This window comes from Triticum dicoccoides, chromosome 6B (genome assembly GCF_002162155.2).
Source record: "Triticum dicoccoides isolate Atlit2015 ecotype Zavitan chromosome 6B, WEW_v2.0, whole genome shotgun sequence".
NCBI classification, from domain to species: Eukaryota; Viridiplantae; Streptophyta; class Magnoliopsida; order Poales; family Poaceae; genus Triticum; species Triticum dicoccoides.
The window spans coordinates 698477392-698484254 of NC_041391.1; positions in this window are offsets into that span (position 1 = coordinate 698477392).

The window sequence follows — 6863 nt, forward strand, 5'->3', positions numbered from 1 at the left end:
GTCCCGCACTCTTCCGTCTTCTCTTTCCTTCAGCTTCTGCTCCCTCCCCCTCCCTCCATCCGCCATGGAGAGAGGGAATCCTGGTTCTTCAACGATGGCGTCGAGGGTCGCCGCTCGACAATGCGCCCTCCCTTCCCCTTTACCCGTGGTGGCAGAGCCAGCCGCGAGGGGAAGGGGGAGGGGACGAGGCCGTGGGCGAGGCCGAGGTGCTCAAGGAAGAGGAGAACGGGGCTGCGCGCCGGCCTCGCCTTCGCCAGTAGTTCCTCCCCCCATGGAGGGCCATGTTGGGGATTGTCGGTGTCAAAACCGGCGGATCTCGGGTAGGGGGTCCCGAACTATGCGTCTAGGCGGATGGTAACAGGAGACAAGGGACACGATGTTTTACCCAGGTTCGGGCCCTCTTGATGGAGGTAAAACCCTATGTCCTGCTTGATTAATATTGATGATGTGTGTTACAAGAGTAGATCTACCACGAGATCAAGGAGGCTAAACCCTAGAAGCTAGCCTATGGTATGATTGTTGTTCGTCCTACGGACTAAAGCCATCCGGTTTATATAGACACTGGAGAGGGCTAGGGTTACACAGAGTCGGTTACAATGGTAGGAGATCTACATATCCGTATCGCCAAGCTTGCCTTCCACGCCAAGGAAAGTCCCATCCGGACAAGGGACAAAGTCTTCAATCTTGTATCTTCATAGTCTTGGAGTCCGGCCGATGATGATAGTTCGGCTATGCGGACACCCCCTAGTCCAGGACTCCCTCAGTAGCCCCTGAACCAGGCTTCAATGACGACGAGTCCGGCGCGCATATTGTCTTCGGCATTGCAAGGCGGGTTCCTCCTCCAAATAATTTATAGAAGATTCTGAACACCAGGATAGTGTCCGGCTCCGCAAAATAAATTCCATGTACCACCGTAGAGAGAATAATATTACACAAGTTCAATCTGCTGACGTATTTGGTGGCGTGACGTCACACCACTACCAAGCCTTTACTCGGATTGTTTTTATTGTACCTCCTCAGCGCGTTTAGCAAAGCGGTTTCCTTGGCACGTCTTGTCGAAGCAGAGATCGTGTTCCCCTTATTCCGGGATTCCCATCAATACGGACGTGGGTAACCCAACCGCGCCATTGATTGCGGCGCTTGGGAGATAAGCGAGTTTTATCAGGCCGGTGGGGACACATGTTTTTGTCCGCCCATATAAGGGGATAAAGATCCAACCCTTTTACCTGCGCCTTCTTCCTCCTTGGCTTATCCATCTCCGTGAACTCATGCTCCAGCGCCCAAGTCTGCACATCTCACCTCAACCTTCTCCAAATATGTCCGGAGCGGGAGGCAAGTGGATGGCCTCCTCCGTCACGGAGGGGCACATCCAGAAGTTGCACAGCGCCGGATATTTGTCCAGCAATATCGCACATCGGCTCCCCGATGAGGGAGAGCTCATCCCCACCCCCAGGCCCCATGAGAGGGTAGTATTTCTTACCCATTTCCTCCGCGGACTGGGCTTCCCACTTCATCCCTTTGTCCGGGGGCTCATGTTCTACTACGGCCTGGATTTCCATGATCTGGCCCCGAATTTCATCCTCAACATCTCGGCGTTTATCGTCGTGTGTGAGGCCTTCCTCTGCATCCAGCCCCACTTCGGCTTGTGGCTCAAGACCTTCAGTGTCAAGCCGAAGGTTGTGAAGGGCAGCCAAGCGGAGTGCGGAGGCGCCATGGTGGGCAGGATGTCCAATGTTACTTGGCTTGAGGGCACTTTCATGGAAACCATTAAGGGGTGGCAATCGGGGTGGTTCTACATCACCGAGCCGCGTGACCCCGAATGGGCAGCGGCCCCCGAATTCAGATATGGCATCCCCACACGGCTCACCTCCTGGAAAGAGAGCGGCCGGACATGGGGTGATTCGGAGGAGTTGACCAGACTCCAAGCCTGCGTCGAAAAGCTAGTGGATAAGAAGCTCAAGCTTGTCAACGTGGTCCAGGTCATGCTCATCCGCTGGATCCTTCCGTGCCAACGATGGGGCTTCAACATGTGCGAGTTCGATCTGGCGCAGCACCAGACTTTGAGCGGGCTCTTCGACACTACATACGAAGATGTCTGGAAGGTGATGTTCAAGGGCGCCGAGGCTCCCGCATCCGCTACCGAAGATCGTGGATTCATCTCGCAGCGTCCGGCTGACGAGGTAAGTGATTTTGTCCTTTACGGGACGCTTGTTTTCCATAGTTTGACTCTATGCGGGATCTAAACCCCCTCTCCTTTGACAGGACTGGCTGACGAAGGCCGAACAGACTATTTGTCCGGCCCCCTTGCCAGAGGACCCAACGAACGCCCGCCTAATGGGGCTGCTGGCTCTGGCACCCCATGTGGTGCCGGAGAAGAAGGCCAAGAAGAAGGCCCCGGGCACTCGGAAGAGTTCCCGTTTTCAGGTGTTATCGGATGACGACTTCGAGGCCGACTCCTCTCACAAAGGTGAGGAGGAGAATAAGAAAGCCTCTCCCCCAGCGGGGGGAGGGAGGAAAAGGAAGGCCTCCCCAACGAGGGAGGCCGAAGGGTCCAAGAAGGGAAAAACTCTTCCCTCGGACTACTCTGCCAACGCCAGTGACGACGACGAGGACTGGCCTCCAAGGGCCAAGCCCCTGGCGAGATCGTGAGTATCCGGACTCCCGAATAACTTCATGGTTTTTCTTTTTTGCCACATAATGTCCTTCTAATGCCGCATACAACCCTGCAGTCCGCCCAAGGATGATCTTCCCGCTTCGTCAAGCGGGTCCTTAGGTGCGTCGGATATGGATTCTCTTCCGACCGCCTCCACCCCCCGTGATGCGGACGATGCCGAGGTGGGATCCTGGGAAGGGACCCACCAGGAGGAGGAGGCCCCGGAGGTGTCGCAGGACAACCTCCCGGACTTTGCACCGGACTCGGCCCCGGAACCCATAGTGGCTCCGGAGTTCGGCGGGTGGCCCCTTCGTAAGAAGGGCAAGACCGTGAGGCCGGCAGCCTCCGTCCAACCGGAGGCGCCGGATAGCTTGCTGGAGGCACTCAATGGCGCCTCCATCAAAGACGAACACCGCACTGTTATGAGTGGGGTGATTGAGAAGGTTCAGCTCGCCAAGAGCAGGCTGACCGAAGCCTGCAGCAGCCTTCTAACAGGCTTTGAGGTAAGAATTTTGATATATGTAAAATAGTACTGCATAGACAGTAGCCCTTGATGCTCGGTTCGGTGTTCGGAAAGATAATCCGGACTGAGCATCTAAAGAGATATACGCAGGAGTCATAAAAAATATGTCAATATGGGATTGTAGGCTGCGCTGCTGACCTCTGCCGCACTGACTGTGGAGGTTAATACTTTGAAGCAAAGCCTCGAGCGGTCTGAGAACGAGCTCGGTCGTGCCAAGAAGCAGCTCGAGGACAAGGAAGGTGGGTAAGACCTTATTAAAATTGTACCTTACAGAAAAGGATTTTGGTTGCAAAAAGAATGACAAGGATAACATGGGTATTGCAGGGGCCACTAATGAGGTGGCGACCCTGAAGGAGGCGGTGGCCGCAGCCGAACGTAATGCGGCCGCGGAGCGCACCGAGCGAGAGAAGCAGGAGGCGCGGGTGGCGGAGGTACAGCAGGAGCTCCAGGATCTCGTGGAAAAACATGAGAGCCTGGAGCGTGACTCGAAGACTCGAGAGTCTGAGCTTGCATCGGCTCTTGAGAGTGCCAAAGCCACTAAGGCCGAAGCCTACAATGCCTTCCAAGAAATCGAGGCGTTGAAGAAAATAGCAGCGGGTAAGGCATTTTTCATGCAAAGTAAGCATGTGAGTGTTAATTACCTGTTACTTACCCGAATTCGGAGCTCTCCAGGAGCGTTCGCAGATCTTCCTCGTAGCGTGTCCGATGCGGCCGCGTTCTACCGGGCCGAGGAGGGGAGCTCGACGGAGAAGGTCTTCTGGTCTCAGTATGCTGAGGCCGGACATCCGGTGCCCCTTAGCGACCAGCTGAAGCAGTTGGTCGAGCTGCACAAGGTGGCCGAACAGGCCATGAAGGGCCTCATAGTTCGGCTATGGCCGAAGGAGGCCATGCCTGGGAGCTACTTCGGCCTGGTACGGCGGCTGGTGGATGCGTGTCCATGGGTGGAAGTCATCAAGCACTCTGCCTGTATTGAAGGTGCCCGTCGGGCCCTTGCCCGCGCAAAGGTGCACTGGGGCAAGATGGATGCTGAGAAGCTTGTGACGGACGCGCCACCGCTGGGCAAGGAGTATCATACTCCCGAGATGTATTATAAGACTGTGCTGAAGGGTGCCCGCACTATTGCAGGTGAGTGCTCCAAAGATGTAATATTTGAGTAGACTCACATTTTGTTATCCTGTGCGCTGAAAACTTAGTTCATATGCGCTAAGCAACGCTTGTTAATTTAAAATATTACCTTCTGTGCGCTGTTTATCAAATCTGAGAGATGGCAAGTCATTGCCTTCAGCCCCCAAGCCACGAGTGCTGGGGTGTTCGGGATAAACATGAGCACTCTTGTTCCCATTTTTGGGTCCATCTAGGGAGGCGCTCAACACAACGAACAAGGCAATCGGACTTATAATGCTTGAACCCTCTCACTTAGCCATAGAATTCTATAATTGTAAATTTCGGCGAAGCCCCTAGTCTTTGGAAGGCCGAATTTGGGGCGCTATCCATGCCTTGGCCGGACAAAGCTGGCTCCTCGCTCGAAGTGGCATAAGTCTTTAGGGACTCGCAAAAAACCTCTCAAACAGTGACCGGCTCTCGCCTCATCATGCCGGTCAGTTTTAGCTTTCTCCACTGAGGCGCTCGCCCATCTCAACTGGGGCGCAATCGCAGTGGTTCTCCCAGTGCTACCTTAGCGGATACAATGGAACGTAAGGTACCAAAACATGGGAGCCGGGCAAACCCAACTATTGACCCAAGACATGATTTGGAGCCGATGCATATAATGCTATAAGTTCGGGGTGCCGCACTTGTGAAAGTGTTCGGACTTATCACACCATGATGCGGGAAACATAAGCCCCTGGTGTATTTAGCCGTACCAAAATGTATGGATGCAACATGTCATAAATGAACATATGTATAAGAAATAAATGCAATTGGAAACAAAAAGGTGCTGCATTACTTATTCAAGAAAAACTGCTGTGAATGCAGAACGATACAAATGGTGCGATAAGCAAGGGGTGGGACTATTAAACATGTCCCCCTCCAGGGGGTAGGCTGCGGAATGGTGTATAAAACAGATTTAATGCTCGTAATGGAGACCACCTGGATATTCGTTGTAGCCTTTCTCCTCCCCTGGCTGTTGCATCGTGAGTTCGGCAGGTCTGCTACCGGACAGGGCCTCTAACGAACGGAGTCCTGTGGGTAAAAATAAAAAGGAAAAAGAAATAAAGAACGACACACTTGAGAGCCCCTGGTGTGGTTGAGCCGCATTCTGGGCCTATCGTGGTTGTGCCCCTCTCCCCATGCCCATGGTATCTCCAAAGCATAGTGGTGTACGCGAAGGACCTGTCTTGAAATTTGGCAGGGGCTGGGGTTGGGGCCGCACTGCTAAGCATGCTCGGAACGTGCCAGGTGGTCTTGTTGTAGGTTACTCCGGGCGCGTTTGGCCGTGTCCGGTCGCTTAACGACCGGACTCGAGAATTGCCTTAGGAGGCTGCACTGTACTTCTGCCGCGAGAGCCGCTGTATGTTCCTCCGTTCGGAGAGAGCGTTCAGTGTTTCCGTTGACCATGATGACTCCTCGAGGGCCTGGCATCTTGAGCTTGAGGTATGCGTAGTGCGGCACCGCGTTGAACTTTGCAAACGCGGTATGTCCGAGCAGACCATGATAGCCGCTGTGGAATGGAACTATGTCGAAGATTAACTCCTCGCTTCGAAAGTTATCCGGGGATCCGAAGACCACTTCTAGTGTAACTGAGCCTGTACAATTGGCTTCTACACCTGGTATGACGCCTTTAAAGGTTGTCTTGGTAGGTTTAATCCTTGAGGGGTCTATGCCCATTTTGCGCATTGTATCCTGATAAAGCAGATTCAGGCTGCTGCCGCCGTCCATCGGGACTCTGGTGAGGTGAAATCCATCGACAATTGGGTATAAAACACATGCAGCGAATCTGCCGTGGTAGATGCTGGTGGGGTTCCCTTCGGTCAAAAGTGATCGTGCAGGAGGACCATGGATTGAACTTTGAGGCAACTGGCTCCATCGCGTATACATCCCTGAGTGCACGCTTCCGCTCCCTTTTGGGTATGTGTGTTGCGTATATCATGTTCACCATCCGCACCTGTGGGGGGAAACCCTTCTGTCCTCTATTGTTCGGCGGCCGGGTCTCTTCCTCGTCATTGCTATGCAACCCCTTGTCATTGTTTTCGGCAATTAGCTTGCCTGCCTGCTTGAATACCCAACAGTCCCTGTTGGTGTGGTTGGCTGGTTTTTCGGGGGTGCCGTGTATCTGGCATGAGCGGTCGAGTATTCGGTCCAAATTGGACGGACCCGGAGTAGTTCTTTTGAATGGCTTTTACCGCTGACCGGGTTTACAGCCTCTGAATCCAGCATTGACTGCCGTATCTTCACTATTATCGCCGTTAATGCGGCGTTTGTTTTTGTTGCGACGCGACCTGCCATTACGGTCCTTGAAATCCGGACTGCCAGAATTTTTGCTGAGGTTGTTGCTGCGTGCTAGCCAGCCGTCCTCACCCGCGCAGAAGCGGGTCATGAGTGATGTGAGGGCTGCCATGGATTTTGGCTTTTCCTGTCCCAGGTGCCGGGCAAGCCACTCGTCGCGGATGTTATGCTTGAAAGTCGCGAGGGCCTCCGCATCCGGACAGTCGACGATTTGGTTTTTCTTGGTTAAGAACCGTGTCCAAA